This window comes from Enhydra lutris, unplaced genomic scaffold, assembly GCF_002288905.1.
Source record: "Enhydra lutris kenyoni isolate GAN:26980312 unplaced genomic scaffold, ASM228890v2 scaffoldscaffold22, whole genome shotgun sequence".
NCBI lineage: Eukaryota > Metazoa > Chordata > Mammalia > Carnivora > Mustelidae > Enhydra > Enhydra lutris.
Genome location: NW_019154106.1, coordinates 16,407,465 through 16,429,811, shown reverse-complemented (window position 1 = coordinate 16,429,811; position 22,347 = coordinate 16,407,465).

The following is a 22,347-nucleotide window of genomic DNA, read 5'->3' as shown; positions in this document are numbered from 1 at the left end:
CCATCCACCCATCCATCTATCTACCCGCTCACCATCCATCCATCTACCCACTCACCCATCCACCTATCCATCCATCCATCCCTCCATCCATCCACCTACCCCATCCACCCATCCACTCATCCATCCATCTATGCATCCTACCAATAACTGAGCTTCAGGCTCTATGCCTGTTGGGAAAATAGATAAGTATTGGACAAGATCCCTGCCCTCAGAGAGCTCCTGATCTAGTCTGGAAGACAGGGATGAATAGATACTTTTTTAAAAAGATTTTTATTTATTTATCTGACACAGAGAGAGAGAAAGAAAGCACACAAGAAGGGGGACATGCACACAGAGGGACCTGCACGCAGAGGGAGAGGGAGAAGCAGGCTCCCCGCCGAGCAGGGAGCCCAATGTGGCACTCCATCCCAGGATCCCGGGACCATGACCTGAGCTGAAGGCCAACACCCAACTGACTGAGCCCCCCAGGAGCCCCAATTAGAGACATTTTTTTAAAAAAATATTTATTTATTTATTTGGCAGACAGAGATCACAAGTAGGCAGAAAGGCAGGCAGAGAGAGAGAGGGAAGCAGGCCCCCTGCTGAGTAGAGAGCCCGATGCGGGACTCGATCCCAAGACCCTGAGATCATGACCTGAGCCAAAGGCAGCAGCTTAACCCACTGAGCCACCCAGGCACCCTAGAGACATTTTTTTGGTCCATTGATCTCTGGTGAGTCTACCACTGGGGAAGAACTTCTTGAGCATTCGATTTCCTTTCATGTGTAGTCTAACCCTTTGTTTTACCTCCCTTTCCCACTAAGACTAGCCTGCCTCCTTCCCATCAGTGGAATCCCAGAACCCCATGTTCTTCTTCACTGGCAGCAAAGACAGGGATTCACAAGGTCTGGGTTCACCGTTAGATCTATTTCACTTCCATCCTCACTGGTTTTTTTGCATCTGCACTTGGGACTCTCCAAGGGGTCCAGGTCATAAGCCCTTAGGACTCCCTAGGAACCTGCCCGATGCCCCTCCCCAAGGGTAGGGGTGAGGCGGCTGACTTGGCATCAGTTCCATCCCTGTTCCCCACTCCCCACCAAGAAGGCCATGTCCCAGCTGACTGCCTGTCGCTGGGGTAGGTTTACTTCATGAGACCCAGGTCCTGCTTCTTGTGTTCGTTTGTTCATTCATTCATTCATTCATTCATTTGTTCATTCTTCCATCATTCATTCATTCCTATCTTGGTCTGGTTTGTTTATATGCTTATCTATTCATTCATTCATTTGATCACTAACTCTTTACTGAAGTTCTTCCATGGGCTGGGCCTGGTGAGGGGGCACAAATATGAATAAGGTGTGTCCTGGGCCCCCCGGAATTCATGGGCCTGCAAGGAGAATATGCATGTAAACAGATAGCATGGTCTCTGAGGAGATGAGGGGATGAGAGAGGTGCTAGGTGCACCAGGGAACGATGGATTTGGTCAGATTCACAGGTAGGAAAGCATGAGAGGAAAAGCGAACATCTGGCTGAGTAAGCAGCCTGAACAAAGGCAAGAAGGTGGAAGAAAACAAGGGAAAAGGGAGCCCCATCCTGTGGCAAGAAACAAGACAAGACACGAAAGCAAAGTTTGCACCCCGGGAGTGCAAGGAGCCCATGCTGCTTGTGAGCAGGGAGTGTGATGCGGGCAACGTACCCACCAGCGATGTGCTCCCAGGGTCCAAGTCTCCAGGGTTCCCAGGAGAAGAAAGAGGTTCTATTATCCCAAGTCTGGCTGAGCCCAAGGGGCCTGGATACGAAGCCCCAGAAAAGATCCAAGGCCGCCCATCTCTAAAGATGGGCACAATGTCTATCACTCTCTGTGCAGTAAGTACCAGTGTCTGTGTCCATTCACAGAGCAGCAAGCCCTCCCTACCCTCCCTTCCACTTCCACTCCTCCCAAAATGCACCGGGGGCCTCTTCCTGATTCCTCACCCCACCCCCAGGGACCCACTATTATTGAAAGCCTTTGGAATCTTAGCACCCAGATTCTAAGCAATTCAGAGCAGCAAGAAGGGTCTGATAATCTGATAATCCATCACCCCAGGGCTAAGAGTTCCTAAAGCGGGTAGGGAGGGGGGTGGGCAATACTTTTCTGAGTGCCCAGCCCCGTGCTGGGTACTTCTACCCTTGTGATCTCACGTAACCAAGATAACTATCTGTTAAACTGAGGTCCAAGAGGTCAGTGACTTGCCCAGGGTCAAGCATGTGCGCAGAGAGCTGGGGCATCAGATCTGCCTCCTGGGTCCTTATGGAGAGAGAGGGAAGCAGAAGAAGAAGGAGAAACTAAACACAGAGAAGGCAAGGTGGACAGAGTTGGGAGGGGAAAGGAAGATTGGAGAGGAAGAGAAAGAAAAAAAAATGCGGGAGAAAGAGTCAAGGAAGGGAGCAGAGAGAGGTGATAGAAGAAAGAAAACAAGCAAGGCTGGTGGAGGAAGGGGAGGGCAAAGGGAAGGGAGAGAGGAGCCGGGACAGCCTCCTCCTTCTGCAGCCAAGGAAAGGGAACAAGAGAGGGTCCACGGTGCCTTGGGCCTGGGCTGTGGCTCTCATTATCAGTAAGAAATAGATTTGAGGGGCGCCTGGGTGGCTCAGTCATTAAGTGTCTGTCTTCGGCTCGGGTCGTGACCCAGAGTCCTGGGATTGAGCCCCGCATCAGGCTCTCTGCTTAGCGGGAAGTCTGCTTCTACCTCTCCCACAATCCCTGCTTGTGTTCCCTCATCTTGCTGTCTCTCTCTCTCTCTCTAATAAATAAATAAATCTTTTTTAAAAAGAAATGGACTTGAAACAAAAAACTTGGGAGCTCCAGGGAATGAGAGACAAAAAAAACATTTTTTGAAATTATTTTATTTTTGAATAGATAATATATGCACATGGTACAGAATTCAAAGACATGAAAAGAGGAAGGACCGCCCAGTTCCCGGGCCATAGGCTCCCTCCCCGTTACCTACTTCTTGTGCATTTTTCTAGAGAAGTCTGAGCAGACACAGTAAAGGCAGATACATCATTTTTAAAATTTTACACAGAAAGTAGCACACTAAAAACATGGCACTTCCCTCTGGTTTTATTTTTCCCTTAAATCCATTCCACGTCCAGACAAGGAGAGCTGTCTTGTTCTTTTTAATGACTGTATAGTATTTCACTGTTTGAATGGACTGTGATTTTTTTTTTTAAAGTAAACTCTACACCTGACATGGGGCTTGAACTCACAATCCCGAGAGCAAGAGTCATGTGCTCTACCCACTGAGCCAGCCAGATGCCCCTAGATAGTGATATTCATCAATCATGAGAGATCTCATTCATATAAAAGAGGGCACAAAATATTTCTGTAGAATTTAAGGAGAAATCATAAAGCTAACCCTTGGAGTGCCTGGGTGGCTCCGTTGGCTAAGCATCTGACTCTTGATTTCAGCTCAGGTCTTAATCTCAGGGTTGTGAGTTCAAGCCTGCACTGGGCTCTACACTGGGTGTAGAGCCTATTAAAAAAAAAAAAAAGCTAACACTTCCATAGTCATCATCCAGGTCAAGAAATAAAACATACCCAGCACTCCAGAAGCATTCCCCAAATGTCCCCTTACACATCTCTCCCTCTCTCTAGAAATAACACTACCCTTAACTTTTTCAGTCATTATTTCCTCAATTTTCCTTATAGTTTTACCACTTAGGTAAACATCTCTAGAGTTTAGTTTTATTGTAGCAGATTTTAATCTCATAAAAAAAGAATCATGGTGTAAATATTCTTTGGGGTCCTACTCCTTCTTCCCACCGTCTGGGTGTTACGTGTAGGTAGCTGCGGTCCGTTTCCACTGCTGTATTGTATCTCATTGTCTAAAAATTTATTTAAACAGTCTCAGGGATGGACATTCAGGTTGTTTCCTGTCTTTTCCTGTTACAAATCATAATACAATCAATAACATTGGCTAGTTTACACACATGCAAGCGTTTGTCTAGGATAAATTCACCAAAAGTTGAAATGCTGGGTCAAAGGCAGTATTTTTATTTATTCACTTTTTTTTAGGGAAGCTAGAGGGGAATATAGGGAAGGTTTGAGTTACACGTCTCCTGGGCAGGATGGGCTTGTAATGCTGGCTCGGGATGTCTCTTCTCATGCTTTTCTGTTTGCTTGTCTCTAAAAAAGCACCCTTCTACAGCAAATAACAAAACACACTTTTCTGCCTTAAATGAAAACAATGTGGGAGACAGACCTACTCCTGTGGAAGTAAGTGTTTGATGGGAAGTTAAAATGCTATAAATTCTTTTTTTTCTGTACTTAATTTTTCAAGGTGATTTTTGACGGTTAAGAGATTGGTACCAGAGGGGCGCCTGGTGGTTCAGCTGGTTAAATGTCCAACTTCGGCTTGGGTCATGACTGGGGATCCTGGGAGAGAGCCCCGTGTTGGGCTCTGAGCTCAGTGGGAAGTCTGTTTCTCCCTCTCTCTCTGCCCCTCTTCCTGCTTGTTCTCTATCTCTCTCTCAAATAAATAGAATCTTTAAAGAAAAAAGTCATCTAATTAAAAAAAAAAAGATTGGGGGACACCTGGGTGGCTCAGTCAGTTAAGTGTCCACCTTCAGCTCAGGTCATGATCCCAGCGTCCTGGGATCGGTCCATCATCGAGCACCCTGCTCAGCGGGGAGCCTGCTTCTCCCTCTACCTGCCACTCCCCCTGCTTGTGCTCACTCTCTCTGACAAATCCATGAATAAAATCTTTAAAAATAAATAAATAATGAAAAAGATTGGCTCTGGAAAGAAAGTCACCACAACTAAATACACACTGAGTCAAAAACCCTTGTGACTCCCCTATAGACACTAATAAATAGTGTCATATAATAACCTAAAATTGGGACGCCTGGGTGGCTCAGTAAGTTAAGCGTCTGCCTTCAGCTCAAGTCATGATCCCAGGGTCCTGGGATCAAGCCCTGCATCGAGCTGGCATTGGGCTCCCCAAACCCTAACCCTAAACTTGCTCAGCAGGGAGCCTGCTTCTCCCTACCCCCCTGCTCCCTCTCTCTCTGTCAAATAAATATACAAAAATCCTTAAAAAAATGTTTAAAGTAATTACCTAAAATTGACATTAAAAGCCCTTAAATTGGGGCGCCTGGGTGGCTCAGTGGGTTAAGCCTCTGCCTTCGGCTCGGGTCATAATCTCAGGATCCTGGGATGGAGCCCCGCCTCAGGCTCTCTGCTCAGCGGGGAGCCTGCTTACCACCCCCCTGCCTGCCTGTCTACTTGTAATTTCTCTCTCTCTCTCTCTGTCAAATAAATAAAAGTCTTTAAAAAAAAAAAAGAGGTTTAAAAGCCCTTAAATTATAAGTAATGTTGAAAATGACGTCTCTCTCATATCTTAGCTCATTGGAAAAAAGACCAGACAATTTATTTGGATTTTATAGCATAAGTGCACAGGAATTTTTGACTCTCTTCTTTTGATGTCAGAGGAGATGTCATTTTTTTTTTTTTACTGAGTTATAGCCGACACATACTATTATATTAGTTTTAGTGGTACCGTACTTTAAGTCTTGATAGATATATTGTTGTATCATCCTAATCAAAATTGTACCAACCTACCCTCCTCCCACCAGCAGTATATGACACTGCTGTTCCCCACACCACTGGACGAGTGGGCAGCTCTGTGGAGGGACAGAGAGGCCGGGCAGGCCTGGGCAGTGGATGGCCGGGCAGCCCTGTGGCCTCAGTGGGCTGGGCGGGCTGCCGAGGGGGTAGGCATGGTGCTAGTGCAATCTCAGGGTGAGCAGGCAACAGGAAACGTGGGGGCTGAGTCCTAGAAGCTGAGTCCACAGAGGGGGACACGACCCCTGACCTCGCACACCCCTTAACCTCTGCCTCAGAGAACTCGAAAAGAAGGGACTGACACACACATACCCCCACCCCACCCCCCACTTTCCCAGCAACCGGCCCCTCACAGGGAGTGACGGAGGTGTGGGAAAACTCAAGCCTCAGACCCAGAGCTGGGAAAGTTGACCAAAAAGAGCTGAGCCCGTGTACAGAAATGGCCGTCTTGCAACTTCCTCTCACAGTTGAGACACTGGGAGAGGCTCCTTGGGCCACAGCCTGCATTGCTTGGGCCGCTGCGAGCTCCCCAGCTCTGGGCAGAGCACTGGGCCGGCTCTTCAGTGCACGAGGACCTCCGGCAAGACCCCTGGCCTCACAGGGCCTGTTCTCGAGCAGGAAAGACAGGGATGAGCGCGTACTTGGGAGTGTTTCCCTGCAGGCTGGCGGGGGCGAGCGCTCCAGGAAGAGTGACTGGCCGGCTGAGGAGCAGGGTGGGCGGGCCAGGCCTCGCAGACAAGGGGCTATTTGAACAAACTCTGGAAGGGAGCGAGGGAGCAAGCTAAGCAGACACCTGGGAGAAGAGCTCCAGGCGGGGACCCCAGGCTGCACAGAGTGTGAGCCAGGAACAGCAGGGCGCTGGTGGGAGGGGAGGGGAGAGGCTGCCAGGCGGGCAGGTGGGGCCCGAGAGGAAAACCCTGTTGACATTCCATTTGGACTGAGTGAGACCCAGGGAACACGGCAGGCAAGATATCTTCTCTCTCATTCGCATCTGAAGCTGGTGCCATTATCTTCCCTGGGATGCAGATGAGGACATGAGGCCCAGAAGTGGCCCTTGCCCCGAACGTCCTGGCTCAGCCCACCTGTGGCACAGGCGGGCCCTCCCCCCAGGTGTGCCCGAGACCCCAGCCCCTACCCACAGCAGGCGCTCAGGAGGTGCTCGTGGGCCCCCACAGAGGGGAAAGAGCCAGCCTGTGTTGAGCCCCTGGGGTCTCCTGGGGTTCACTCAGCCCACCCTCACTTGGTCCTGTGAAGCAGGCATTTCTTCCCAGGGCTACTGCAGAGACGGGGGAAATGAGGCTCAGGTGGCTGGGGGTGCACCCAAGGACACACAGCTGGTGAGTAGGTGGGAGGTGACTGCTGTGGCCACGGGGCCACTATCCCTACCTCAAGGTTCTCCCCTGGGTATTTCCCTACCTAAAAATCGTCCTTAGTTCTTGCTTGTCCACAGGCTGCGGGACAAAGCTCTGAGGCCTTTGCGGGAGCCCCTAGCACCCAGGGTCCGCCTGATTTTCCACCCTCCCCCACCCACGTGGACCAGCCCCACCCCCACCTCCAGCCAGAAGACACTACTCAACATTCCCAGAACCTCTTTCTCAATCTCCGAGACCTTGCTCACAGGCCCATCCCTTCCACACCCTAAGGCCTCGGTCTCTCATGGGCTCTCCTCCTCCTCAGTCTCTCATGTGCCCCCCAAGACACACCCTTCCCGTTTACCTCCATCTCCCCCCCCCCCCCCCCCCCCTCCACCCTGCCAGTCTCTCCTCTTACCCTGTGCCAGCCCCCCCACTGGGCCAGCTCCCCAGCCCGGACAGCCAAGAGGCACAGCTCTCCAGAGTAGCCCAACCTCCTCCAAGGCCTGAATCTCGGCCACCTCTCCTCACCCCGTCTCCTGATGACCAGGGCTGTAGACCGGGAGCTCACCTCCTGGCCACATCACTCAGCCTCCGGCACCTCAAACCCACCGCCACCCACAGAGACTTCCTTCTGCTCACCACGGGCAGCTCCCCCCCCACCCCTGCCCTGCTCGCTCACTGAGGACGAGACGGCTTCCTCTCCAGGCGCAGGCCCCCTCCTCAGTGGAGCCCCTTCCACCGTCCTCTTCTATCTAGGTACCCCCGGATCCTTCTTCAGGGTTGGCTCTGCAGCCTCTGCGCAAGTTCCTTCCCCAGAGGGAAGCTCAGACAACTCAGTTCTATAGAGGGAGCAACAGGACCCACTTCCCAGAACTGGCCAAAGCACTGAAAGAGAGAATTTGTGTCAGTCTTTACCTGATACACAGAAGGGTTCATTCAGCTCCCATTCCCCTCACTGACCTCCACACACACTTAGGAGTGTGGTTCTGGAGACCTTGATAGGAATTCTGTCCCTGCCCTTCATTCTCTGTGTAGCTGAGAGCAAGTCAATTCTCAGGGCCTCAGTGTCCCCACCTGTAAAATGGGGACAATATTTGGCCACACCTCACGGGGGTGTGAGAATTCGGATAGAAAGTATGATGTTCACAGGCGATGTGCGTGCCCGGCGTCCCTCCAGCGGGAGGAAGGCTCAGCCCCGTCCCTGAGGGCTGGGGATCCCAGCAGAGCTCCTCTCCACAGCCTCCTTGGGAAAACAGAAATGTGGGGACCTGGGGAACGAGGAAGCCGATGGGGCCAAGCCCCAAGATAGTCATGCCCCTCCCTCCTCTGCCCCAAGACACTTGGCTCTAACCCCCCCCTGTGTGAGCAACCAGCTCCTGGGAAGAGAAAGCCAGAGAGAAAAGCAGCCCAGGTCTGGAGCAGGGACCCTGTGATAGGTGGAGGGGGCCTTTTGAAAAGAAAAAGGAAAGGTAATAATTATACAGCAGCCATCGTGGGCCCAGCACACTGGATCTTTACAGCAAGGCTATAGGACAGGGATGATCTCCATTTCACATATGAGAAATGGGGCTCAGAGTGGACACTCTTCCAGGTCACAGCGCAGAGAGGGCCAGACTCCGGATTGGACCCAGGCTTGTCTCACCCCAAAGCCCGCGCTCTCAGCCCAAAGCTACCCAGTGTATATGCCATGAGTCCTTGGGAAGGGGTCTCTATGCATATGACGGGAGGCTCCTGGGGGGAGTAGTGGTGGGGGGCAACTTGGACTTCAGAGCTGTGAGACCCAAGGCCGGTTTGAGGATGTCCAGGGGTCTCAGGTGGGGGTGTGGGCAACCCAGGGTGCAGAGCAGAAGGCACGGGGCCTGGAAGGAGTTAACTGCATGAGGGGCCTGAGTGAATCAGAGGCTCCGCAGGCTGCGATGGAAATTCCCTGTGCATGGCGTGTGGTCACCCAGAAAAGGGAAATGGTGCTTTTCGGAGCAGGGGACGGCGGGGGCTGGAGCCCGGGAGCAGACGCCTGGCCGGGTGGGGCTGGCAAGGGTGTTGTGACCAAAGAGTCCTGGCCTCAGGCTCTGCTTAGGCCCTGGGTAGGAAAAGGGTGGCGAGGAGCCTCCAGACCAGGCCAAGCCTGGCCATTCTATGGAGTGCCCATGGGCCCTGAGGGATGGGTAGGAGTTCACCAGGCCCAGAGGAAGGAAGGGCACTCAGGCCGTGGGAACTGTTGGCACCAAAGCATAGGGGTGTGACTCAGCATGAGAGTCTGTCCCCCATGCTTTTTCTGGGGAACTCTTTCCTGTCCTTCAGGGCCCATCCCAAGTGATACCCCTTCCCACCCCAGGAAGCAACATCTCTCCCTTTTCATGTCCCAAGGCCCCAGTTTCCTTCTGGGAGCTCTCTGAATTCTGTAACTCAGCTGCCTTCTCCACAGGGCGGTGGCCAGGGGGGCCACGTCCTAGCTTTAGAGACAGCTTGCCCCCCAGCTTAGAGTTGGCACCGAGTGGGTGCTCGGTGTTTGTGAAATGACAGTTCCACAGAAGAGGACTCTGACACTCAGAGAGGTTAGAAACGCATTCAGCCAGCCGGCTCTGACTGATCTGGGGTCGGGGCAAGGCTTTTGCCTCACCAGGGACTTGGTGGGAGAAAAGAAACAGGACAGGCTCTTCCCTCAGAGCCAGGCAGGAGCCCTGAGCACTGAGAACCCGGCCACGGGCGGCCATCTGACAACCGTGCCGGTCCAGAGCCTGCTCCTCTCTCAAGCACCAGGCCGGCCCTACTCCTGCCTTGTCACAGTGCTGGGAGCTGTCTGTCCCGCCACCAGGGAGACTGGGGTATGAGAGGTTGCAAGAGGCAGGCAGGGAGACAAGGGGCTTGCTCTTGAATCTGAATCCAGGCATGTTCTAGCTGTGTCGCCTTGCACACGTGGCTTCCCCTCTGAGCCTCGCTTTCCACTTAATGGTGGAGGCAGAGCGGAACAGGCTTGTTTCTGGGGTCAGAAGGAACGAGCTGGTGTAAACTGTGAAGCTCTGCACCAGCGGGAGGGAGTCTGTCTATTACGGGTAATGAGTGTTGATTATGTGGCCTGTCATCTCTCCTGGGGACAGTCTCCGGCTGCAGGGCCCTCCAGTTCCTAAGCAGGCTGTGCTGTGGCCTCAGGCCCGGTGTCCGTCTGTCCCAGTCCAGTCTGCTCTGCACCACATGAGGGACTGTGCCCCCACCAGCCCACAGAGCGAGTGGGAAACTCAGCACAAGGAGAGTCGCAGCTGGGTCCCCTTGTCCAGAAGGATGCCCGCTGAGATCCCCAGGTGCCCAGAGTGTCCCTGAGGCGCCCAGACTCCCTGGTTCCTGTGGGGAGGGTAAGGGCACCCAGAGAAGCCGGCCTCAGGAGGACAGACGGCCAGCATGGTGGCGGCCATTGGCATTGGAGCTTTTCCAAGCGCAAGGGGAACTGAGAAGTGTGGGAATGCGCCTGGCACAGCCTGGGTGAGCTGGATGCGGGCGGGAGGGGCTGCTCCCAGAACTCCAGACCACCTGGGTCCTGGGGTGGTGAAGAGGAGAAGGGGACCCTCTGGCCAGAGACTGTGGGGTTGGGGGTCACTAAGAGGTGTTTGCAGGTTGTCGACACAAAGCTGGCCGGGCCTCGGGCCTCGGGAGGCTGGGGAGTTGTGTGGAGAAGGAAAGAGGAAGCCATGGGGAGAGGGGGATGGGACTGCCGGGGATGGAGTGGGGGTGGGGGCTGGGGGCCTGGAGCCACGTCGCCACCACTTCACTTCTCCCGGTTTCGGTTTGTAAATAGCTGCTGGCCCCAAGCAGGCGGGATGGGCTCGGCCCCAGCTGTGGCCTGAGTCCAGGAGGCCCAGGTCTGAGTAGCTGCTGATGCTCGGGCCCTGGGTTTGAGGACCCCAGGAGGCAGGGAGGCTGGCCTGGCTTTTGGCCTGGGTGGGCAGGTTTGGTGGGCCCAGCACTGGGCAGCCCCGACCTGTGGTCACTGAGGTAATGCAGCTGGGACAGAACTTGATGACTTGGCCACACGGGGCTTATTTATAACTGGGCCTCCGTGGGCAGAAGCAGCTGCTGAGCCGCCAACTCAGCACTTGGGCTGGCCCAGGCCACCAAGGCAGGGGACAGAACAGTGGGGGCTAGGCTGGCCCGAAGGCCCCTTCAACGAGGCCGCAGGGTCTTGCGATCCTCAAGGCCTTGCTGGCTGGAACCAGTCCTTGTCCTTTCTGTGCTGCCCAGGCCTCGAGGTTTAGGGGTTCTACACGCAAGGTGGGTGTCTCAGAACCTTCTAGACCAAGAGGGTGTTGGGATTCAGTCAGTGGACTGGTCAGTTCCCTTGGCCTCCAAGCAACTCTTCCCTTGGCCTGCAAAGCAACTCTTTCCCCAGAAGTCGGGCGCTGTCAGCAAACTCAACAAGAAGCAGAGTCATCTCCCCACCCCTTCTTGCAATAGCTGGGCTTAAAAACAAAACAAGACACATTCGGGAAGAGGGCGATGCCGGCTCCCAAGGCCTGGCCTTCATGGTGAAGGCTGACAGAGGGAGCCCTCCTGAGGCTCCCATGTTGCCCCACCTGGGTACCCATCTCCTTCTTGGGCAGGAAGCCCTGGCCCTGCCCACCCCCCCACCCCCGCTCCGAAAGACCACTTATCTTTCTTCTGAGTAAGAACGTGAGGGGGAGCGTCAGTCCCCTTCCCAAAGTTTGCAGGAATAAAGAGGTTCCTAAAGTATCCCCCACAACACACACCTTTGAATCCTCCCGATCAACCCTGTCACCTACTGCTCTCTGTCCCATCAACACCCTGTCTCCCAAAGTTCGTCCCGGCCTTCCCATCTCCAAGCCTTGTTCCAGTCTGGCCCCCTGCCTGGCATGCCCTTTCCTTCCCCCGAGTCTCTCCAAGACCCCTCTCTGTCAGAGCCTATGCCAAGCCCTGCTGTGGGGCTCCCAGCCTCAGTGCTCGCCTGTCTCCAAAGCAGAGGTTCCTGAAATATAAAATTCAAGGGTCATGTCAGAATTGGAGCAGAAATGGGTGACAGATTTTAGATGGGGGGTGCCACAATCATGACACAAAAGAGGAAGCTAACGCCTGGCGTGGGTCAGGGATGGCCAAAGGCACTCAGTGAGCAAAGGACAGAGCTGAGACCAAAACTACGCACCCTGACTCCTGGCCTAGAGCTCTGACCCCCGGACCTCTGACCTCCCGGGCCCTAGCTTCGCCTTGCATGACGGCCCCGCCCAGCCCCTTCCACTTGGTCAACGCTCTTGGGGATGGGAGGGATGGGGACCTGGTGTGGTGGCACCTTGGGCCATCCACCCCCCAGGTCTGGGACCCGGGATGGCAGGCCTGCTTAGGCCCCTCTGGGCAGGGTTGGGGTGCCCGGCCCAGAGCCGCCCGGGGCCGCAGCTGCCCTGTTTCCACATCGGCAGTAGCAAGTCCGGCGCCTGAGAAAACAGGAAGCGCCCAGTCACCACAGGAAGCGTGTGTGCGCAGCCTCCCCACCCCCGGCCCATTGCAAAACGCCAACAGCCCCATTACCACAGGCACCACACAGTGGCGGGCAGAAACGCTCTGGCCGCCAGGCCTCCTGAAGAACTGGACAGAAAGACTCCAGCCCTCACTGGCTGGGCCAGGCCAAAGGGTGAATGCCCAGCTGTGGCCTCGAGGAGCCCGCGGTCTCCTAGGGTTCACGCCTCATGCCTTACTCTGGATTCTCAGCCTAGTCCCAGGCCGGCCTATCCTAGGCCTGCTTTGGCCATCATTAAATCAGAATACGGGGTGAGGGGACATAGGGAAGGCATTCATCTGACCTGGAGGCTGGTGCTGGAGGACTCTGGGCCTGGCCTTCAGACCCTGACAGGGCCTGATCCCCAAGCCTCGCTGAGGCAGTTGGCCTAGATCCCACCACCACCACCACCCCGCACCCCGCCCCAGGGAACCATCTGCTGTCAAGTCCACACCTGCCACACCCTCTGCCCAGCCCCAGCCCTTCCCAACCTCAACCTTGTTGGCCCCTGGGGTCCTGCCTAGGCTAGCCCTTAGGAGACCTGGGCCTTTCCTCATCCCGCCCTGTCTGCCCGGACTCACCTCCCATTTCTGCGCCACCCGGCCTCAACCCCTGGAAGGAGATGGGAGTGCAGCAACGCTGAGGCCCCGCGCCTGGGGAGGCCTGTGCTCCTCCAGCCCCGGGGACAGCAAGGAAAAGAGAAGAGAGCAGAGCATTTCATGGCTATAATAAATCAAAGGGGGAAGTCAGAGCAGGAGAAATAAGAAACTTCCCTACCCTGGGCACAGGGACCTGCCGGGCAGCCGCCCCTGGCTCCCCATGGCCTTCCCTCCTCCCTCCTGCCTCCCTGGCCAGGGCCCAGATCTGGTACTTGCTCCTCAGGCCTAGGGACCCCACCTGCCCAGAGACCTCCTGGGCACCTGGCAAAGCTGTGCACCCCCGGGTGCCTCTGGGGTTGGGGCCTCAGTTTCCTTCTCAGGGACACAGACATCCCTGGGGCGTGGGCTGGTTTGGAGAGAGAATGGTCAGGCTGCCCAGCAGAGAGGGCTGAAGATGGCCAGTGCCCATCCGGACAGGACAAAGGGATCAAGGAGATGAAGGGAAGGTGCGGCGTTCTGGGAGTTCCTAGTGGACAGCCGGGCTTGGCTGGATAAGTGAGATGAGACAGGAAGGCCAAGGTAAGAGGCAGGAATGCAGAGCAGAGGGGCGGCGCGGCAGGGCCCGGGATCCCACTGAGCCTCTGAGATCACGCTGCTTCACTCACAACCTCGTCAGGCAGATAAGATGAGAAAGCGGCCGTGACTACTGGGAGTCCAGGCTACAGAACCAGACAGATGGGACAGCACGCAGTGCATGACCCTGGCCAAGTGACCTCACCTCCCGCCCTCAGTTTCCCTACTTAGAAAATGCCTACCTTGAAAATCTGTAAAGACAGACAAAGGAAGTCATGGAATGGGGCCTCAGGGAGCTGGTGGGGCCTGCATCCTACAGGGGCCGCCACTCCCATCTCCTCCGAGAAGCACCCACTTCCTCCCTCCTTTCCCTTTCACCTGCCCGAGGTGGGGTGAGAACATCCACTCCCTGCTCTTCTCTGCACCCCAGGGCCCCTGGCCTCGCTCTGACCTGTCCTGATCTGGGAGAGTGTTAGAGTTGGGGTTCCCAGCCCTACCCCAAGGCACTCCTCCATGAGAGAGACCTTGGAAGCCCAAACTCGCGCCCTGGCAGGACTCCCCTCTGCTGTTCACACATCTCCGGCTATCACACAACACCCCACTTCCCCCGGCAAACAGCCACATGGGTCTGAACCACCTGGGGCATTCACGAGGGGCTTTACACACATAACATCTCATCATCCTCACAGCTGCGGGTCTTCTTGCCCCCATTTCAAATATGGGAAAGCTGAGGCTCAGAGGGGAGGAAGGTCAGCTGGCCAGAAAGGAGCAGCTCTGAGCATGAGAGCTCAGTTCTGTCCGCTAACCCGGTGGAAATCCTATGCAGACCATGAGGCAGAACAGCAGCCCTTTGTTTGCAGAAAGACTTTGAGCCTTTTGGGGGGTCACTGCTGCCCAGGCCCTATGGTCATAGCCTCGCCCAGCTCCTCTTGCCCTGTCTCCATCACCAGAGTCTCGAGCTTCTCCTATTCCAGGTTGTCAGATGTCAGGGCTGGAAAAAGTCCAGACTCGGGTGCCCATGAGAGCAGAGAGATTAGGGAAGCAGAAAAGGGGAGCAGTTACCCGAATCAAGCCAAATACTCTCTGTGGCTCCCTGCCCTACGCATGCACACCTAGCAGGGGCGCTTAACTTCCTGGGGAGAAAGCCCCAGGGGAGACGTGTTCCCCGTAGTTAGAAGCAAGGCATTGGTGCCAGATATTTGTGGGTTTAAATCTCAGCTCTACGACAGAGTCCATCCCTGGGTAAGGGACTGAACCCTAGAACAGAGAGAAGAATGCCTCTCCTGGCTTGGAGATTTCACAGAAGGGAAGTTTGTTTCTAAAAGCCAAGGGCTTGGGGCACCTGGGAGGCTCAGTGGTTTAAGCCCCTGCCTTTAGCTCAGGTCATGATTTCAGGGTCCTGGGATCGAGCCCCACATCGGGATCTCTGCTCAGTGGGGAGCCTGCTTCCCCCTCTCTATCTGCGTGCCTCTCTGCCTACTTGTGATCTCTCTGTCAAATAAATAAATAAAATCATTAAAAATAAATAAATACAAGCCAAGGGCTCAGCCCCCCCTTCATGCATGGTCTCAGGTAGCTTCATAACGGCTCTATTATTATTCCTCCCATTTTACAGATGAGGAGTCTGAGGTGAACGAGTCTTCCCCAGGTCACACAGCTGGGTGGGGGCTTGAATCCCAGTCCCAAGTGACTAAGTCAGAAGCATTTACACCACCTCAGAGAGGTCCCCCTTCCTGCTCTCCTAGGAACTGTTGTTCTCTGCCACCGCCAGCCCACAGGGTAGGGGGCCCTGAGTGACAAGTTCAACCATGACAGGGTGGCCCTGCCCAGCTGTGGTGCAGTCCCCGAATGGCTGACTGCCCTTGCTCTTGGGCTGGGCTTCGGATGGCTTCTTGGGCACACAAGGGGCTGGGACCAGCTGCAGCAGGGACTCCTCCAGGCGGCTCCCCGGCCATATTGTTTGGGGCCACCCTACCCTGTAACCATGATGGGTGCCTGTCTCCCATGGAGGGGTATAAGTCCTTCTAGGGAGCCTGCTGGTAGGGCAACCAAAGGGAGAAGCCGGACTTGAGCTTCTCTCTTGTTTAGGCACTTTCCCAGGCCCTGGGAGAGGCCTCAGCAAATCTGTATTGTGACTTTGTAGTCTTTTTCTTAAAAAGGACCTCAAATTGTATAAGCATGGCGTAGCTCTGTAGAAGCCAGAGCTAGGGCTCTATGAAACCTAGCTCTATCCCCAGGCTGTGGACAGTGGAAAGTGTTCCATCCTCCTCTTCATCTGTATTGTGTGACCTTAGGCGAGACCCCCACTTTCCCATCTATGCAAGGGGGATGAAGCCTGGCGTTACGCGGGTACAGCAGGGGCAATGAGAAGGGCTCAGGGTACTCATCCTTTATGAAAGGCTCAAATTCTCAGAGGGCTTTCACCAGCCTGTACTTGTTCCATCTCCAACAGCCCGGCGGAGTAAGCGGAGCCTCCTACCCCCGCTTTCCAGCTGAGAAAGGGAGGCTGGGAACTGAAGGCGCAGGCCGGAGCCCCTCCCTCCATGCACTCCCTCCAACCCCGACCCCAGGGTCTGCACCCAGGATGGCGAGCCCGGCGTGGGAGGAGTGGGGAACAGAGGATGCGGGGACCGCTCGGAGGAGGCAGGGGGAGGAGGCGGCGTCCCGCACTGTCTCACCGCAGGACCGACCTCGGCGCTTATCTGCTCGGGCAGCTTCCGCCCCCCCCCCAGCCCAGCCCCCAGCCGCAAGCCGGGCCCCCGCCCCCCGTCTCCGGAGCGCCCGCGGGGGGGCGGGGAGGGGCCCTCCCCCGTCGCCCGCCCCCAGGGAGCGCCGAGCTGCAGCGGGCCGCTGCCCGGCCGAGCGGAGAGGGGCCCGGCCCCCAGGTGAGGAGCCGGAAGTGATCAATAACGCCGGGGCGGGGGGAAACGGGGGGCGGAGGGGGGCACCGGCGCGGGGAGGCCTCCTGGCTCCAGCCCGCCGTCCTCCCAAGCTGGGAGGGGGGCCGCGAGGGTAGAGGAGCGGGGTTCCCCAAAGCCCCGGGAGCAGGAGGAGCGGTGGGGGGCGGTCTACGCAGGTTTCTGAGCGACTCGAGCCCCCCACCCACACGCACGCGCGCGCGCACTAGCAACGCCCACGGGCGCGCTGGCACAGATGTGGGAGGGAAGAGAGAAGTGGAGACACCTTGGAGAAAGTGAAAAGCCAGCCACAAAACAAAACAAAACAAAAAAAACAAGAACAAAAACGGGAGGAGATGCCCGCCACATGCGACCGGCAAAGTTCAAGCATCACAAATACCTAAAGAACTTTTGGAAGCCCATGGGGGGGTGGGGAGGAGAAACAAGGAATCCGTCAGAAAAATTGCTAAAAGACATGAACGGGCATTTTTAAGAAGAGGAAGCACAAGTGTTCGGTGACCGTCTGAGGGATGCTCCCGCGCATTGGTGTTGAAGGAACCACAAGGACGACCAGGGTGGGATGCTCTTTGACGCCACTGGGAGGGCAAAAACGAACCAGCCCGGCAGCACCAAGTGTTGGAGAGGAGGTGGAGCCGCGCAGTCTCGGGGGTATTGCTAGTCAGCGGCTTTGTAACCGCTAGAGAGAACAATCTGGCCTTATCTTATAAAGCCGAGGCCCAGCAGATCCATACCCCACCCCCCCACCCCCCAGGCATAAAAGAGAGACCTTGGCAGATGCTCCAAGAAACCCTGGGCAAGAACGTTCAAAGCTGCCTTTTTATTTATCTTTTTAATTAACACATAATATATTATTTGTTTCAGGGGTACAGATCTGTGATTCATCAGTCTTACATAATTCACAGGGCTCACCATACCTTCCCCAGTGTCCGTCATCCAGCGACCCCCTTCCCCCCCCCCCAGCAATCCTCAATTTGTTTCCTGAGATAAAAAGTCTCTTATGGTTTGTCTCCCTCTCTGGTTTCGTCTTGTTTCATTTTTCCCTATAGCAAAAGTCTCAAAGTAACCCAAAAGTCCACCAACAAGAGATTGGGCAAATAAATTACAGTGGATCCATCCACACAGCGGCACATGGTTCAGCAGGTCAGCAAGCAAATGAACCAATTTCACATAATAACATGAATGAATCTTACTTGATTCATTGGTTTGAGTGAAAAAGCCAGTCCCAGAAAACAAATACTTGCCCTTCCTGTGAAGTTCAAAACCCAGCCAAACCGTATCTCTACAAATAGCAATGTTGGTTCCTTCCTTCTAATACTTTTGTTATTAGGAGATGACAAAAGACTTAAGAGTAAGTTTGAGAATTTAGGAGAACCGGTAGAAAAAAAAAATTTAGTTGGTTTACCAGGTATCAAAGCAATACGTAAAAATAATTTGCCTTCCCATGGGCTATCAATAAATCATCCAGAATGTAATGCGAATTATCCTATTCAAAATAGCTGCAAAAATATAAGATACTTTAAAGCAAATATTAATAATTATGCAGGTCCTAAATGAAAACAATTGTAAAACTCACTGAATAATGTAAAAGAGAACCTTATAACAACTTTTATTTTCCTTAGTTTTATAAAAGAGCCAAGCGGAGCCTGAGTGGAGCGTATGACTCTTGATCTTGGGGTTGTACAATCAAATTCCACATTGGATGTAAAGATTACTTAAAAATATAATCTTTAGGATGCCTTTGTGGCTCAGTTGTTAAATGTCTGCCTTCGGCTGGGATCATGATCCCATGGTTCTGGGCTCAGCGGGAAGTCTGCCTCTCCCTCTCCCACGCCCCCTGCTTGTGTTCCCTCTCTTGCTGTGTTCCTCTCTGTCGCATAAATAAATAAAATCTTAAAAATAAATAAATAAGTAAATAAATTCTTTAAAAATCAATCAGTCAATAAGCCAAACTTGTTTTTCCTTCCAGAAGCCCCCAGGGCAGGCGGGAATGCAGGAGACAGGGCTAAGAACCCCAAAGACACACAACACTGAGGGCCTTCAGCCTGGACAGATTCAGAAAGCTTCAGGGAGGGGCAGGCTTGTAAACGTGCTAGGTTTCAATCAATAGACAGCAGAAGGGGAAGAACATGCCAGGCCTGCCAGGGGATGGGAAAGGGGTTGCAAAGGGGGTTATAAAGGCAGAGAGGCCGGACAGAAAGTAGTGAGGCTTGGCTACGCATGGGCTGCCTGGGAAGGGTTGCTAGGGGAAAGGGGGGTTCCTATGGAGTTGCTGGGGCCTCATCTGGCCAGGGCTCAGGATTTGGAGGAGAGCTAAGGCTACTCTAGGAAGAATGACTTGAGAGAGGGTTAAGGTCAGGGGTACCCCAGGGGGAGGCTTGGTATGGAGAGGTGGAGCCTGAATCCATTGTAAGAGCATCCTCATTTCAGCTGTGACTTTGGGCTAGGTGATCCCGGCCCTGAGCCTCAGATGCCTTTTTACAGAGGTTGCTGCCCGCCAGTGGACTCCATGGAAAGCCCTGAGAAGGAGGCCCACATTCTGGAAGCAGAGAAAATGTGCATCAACCCCCAGCCTACTGCATCTAGCACTGCACTCCCGGAGGAGGGGTAAGGTTGTCATAACATCGGCAATGTCCAGCCGTGATGGTCTTGCAGTGACCGGCTCCTCCTCAGGCCCGGGCCCAGGGGCAATCCTACCTTCTGGAAATAGAGGGCTGAGACCTGGTGGCTGAAAAAGCCCCCACTAAAGAGACCAGAGCCAGGAAGAATGTGTTAAATTCAGACCTAGTGAAGTCAGAGAAATGGGTCTGCAGCCGCCCCCCCCAATTCAGACGCCTCCCTGCTACTCATATCCAAGCACTGTCTAGGCTCATCTGGCCTGCTAAAGCTTTTCTGCTCAGTGCCTCAACCCAGAATGTCCCTGAGGCCCCCACACCGCTTGATAAATGCATTGGAAAACGCTCATCTGTGCTCAGCAAGGAGAGGAGAGAGGACGGTCCCCATCTTGTGTCTCTATCTGTCCATTACTGTAGTATTTTCTTTTTCTTTTCCTTTTTGTTTTTTTAGAGGGGTGGGAGGGGCAGAAGGAGAGAGAGAGAGCATTCGAAGCAGGCTCCACACCTAGCACAGAGCCCCACTCAGGGCTCGATCTCATGACCCTGAGATCATGACCTGAGCTGAAATCAAGAGTCAGATGCTTAACCAACTGAGCCATCTAAGTGCCCCTGTATCCATTTTACAGATGAGGAAACTGAGGCATAGGAAGTCAAGCAATTTTTTTAAAAGAGTTTTATTTATTTGAGAGACAGAGAGAGAGCTTGTGCGCACGTGTGCACATGCATGAGCAGGGGGAGAGGCAGAGAGGGAGGGAGAGAAAAGGGGAAAAAAATCTGAAGCAGACTCTTAGCTGAGCATGGAGCCCAACGTGGGGCTTGATCTCACGACCCTAAGATCATGACCTAAGCTGAAACCCACTCAGACCATCCACCAACTAAGCCACCCAAATGCCCCAGGAAGTCAAATAATTTGCTCCAGGAAGTCTGGTGCCAGAATCTGATTGTCTTAACAAAAAAGCTAGGAGGCCATAACGTACACACACACATAGGAGATTTTATATACACACAAATTTAATTTATATATAAATTTGCACAATTGTGTAAATGTGATCATATACATATTTTAAATTCTTCCTTTAAAATTTTCTCCCGCCCCAGGTGCCTGGGTGGCTCAGGCGGTTAAGCGTCTGCCTTTGGCTCAAGTCATGATCCTGGGGTCCTGGGATAGAGTCCAATGTCAGGCTCTCTGCTCGGCAGGGAGACTGCTTCTCCTTCTCCTCCCCACTCTTACTCTCTGTCTGTCACTATCTCTGTCTCAAGTAAATAAAATCTTTTAAAAAAATAAATTTTTTTCCTCCCCCAACCATGGAATCCATGTTATCACCCAATGTATGATTTTCTATATCTTTTATTTATACGTATGTACTTATTTATACTTATATATACTGATACCTGTAATCACATGTACTTACACATGGTTTCTTTTGTCATTTTTTTTTAAGTAGGCTTCATGCCCAATGTGGAGCCCAACGTGGGACTTGAACTCACAACCCTGAGATCAAGACCAGAGCTAAGATCAAGAGTCAAACGCTCAACTGACTGAGCCAACCAAACACCCCCCTTTTGTTATCGTTTTAAAATAATAGATTGGGGCACCTGGGTGGCTCAGTCGGTTGGGTGTCTGCCTTCAGCTCAGGTCATGATCTCAGGGTCCTGGGATGGAGCCCCACATCTGCTCTGCAGGGAGCCTGCTCTCTCTCTCTCTCTCTCTCTACCCCTCTGCCTACTTGTGCTCTCTCTCTCTGTCAAATAAATAAATAAAATATTTTTTAAAAATAGTAGATCATGTTAAATAAATCATTTCTGCACATTTCTTTTCTCATTCATCTTGACTTGGAAGCCCCTGGCAGATCTAATTCACTGTTCCTAACAGCCACACACCAGGCCACCCACCATGTCTTTCTATCTGGTCCTCCCTGCTCGAGGTCCTCTTCTAGAGCCCCCCGATATGCCCCTTTCTTGACTCCATTAGGGAATCTGACGGTGGAAATTCCAGGGCAGGTGAGAGGAAAGGACAGTGAGAAGACAGCCAGTGACATTTCAGGCTGGGTCTTGCCTACCCTCTTGTGGGTGGCCCACAGCCCTCAGCCCCCAGCCCCCAGAGGCAGGAATGCTGACTGTGTTATTGTGAAATCATTTGTATATTGTGAAGTGCTTTGCATACCATGGAGTGATTTGCATACAGGGTTGGAGGGGTAGCATCTTTGAGATCCCAGAGCAGTATCCCTGATTGTCTTCCTCCCTTTGCAAAGAAACCAACCCAGGGCTTCCACTTCAGAACCCTTCAAGCCCAGGAGGGCGTTCTGGCAGACCTATGGGCCAGGTGTGCTGAGGCAGACATGAGGCTTCCAGAGGAAAACTGATCCCACCTAGAGGGACTTGGGTGGGGCGGTCTAAGAAGGGCAGACACTGGAGTGTGAAGTGGAACGGGGAAGCAGGTGCAGTATGTGAGAGCCTAGGGTGCCCGCAGAGCCCCCAGGACAGTTGAAGGGAGCTACCATGGGAGACACAGGAAGGTCAGAGGCTTGGAGACTCCCATCCCGAGGCGATCTCTGCCCAAGTCCCCACATGCCCCATCCTGAATATTATACAGTCTTGCCTGATTTCCAGAGAAAGATGCAAAATGGAACCTCCAAGTCAGACTCCCACCCCCTAAAAGTGACAGGTGCTGTCACATGCTCTGGGTTCAGGGACATCCAGATTCAAACATGGCTCTGTCCTCTGTGCCACTGTGTGGCCCTGGGCTAACGGTACGCCTCTCAGTGGGATCAGCGAGACAGTGCAAACGGAGTGAATGGCACATAGTAGTGCTCGGTAAATAATGCTACTGTTTGCTGCCCTAGTCTGAGGTCAGGCCTAGCTTCCTCCTGCTGAGGAAAGCCCGAGCGAGAGCTCCCCCAGGTTTGGGGTTCCGAGCAGCAGTGTCAAGACACCATGCATTGGACCCCAAAGGGTTACAAGCCCTGGAGACAAAGGCCTGAGGTTCCCAGTGAAAAACCAAAGCATAAAAATAATTCGATGAGTAAGAATAAAATTCCCTCTTCTGAGGTTCCCGGGGCTAGGCCCCTCCCTGCGGCAGGCACTTCCCCTTTCCCTTGCTCATGGAGGAGCCAGGCTGGTTGACTCAGAGCTGGAGTCTCAAGCCAGGAACCCACCCGAACCCGGCCGGCAGCCGAGCGCGCCCCCGTGCGGCCGCGGGCGGAACTGCGGCCCGAGA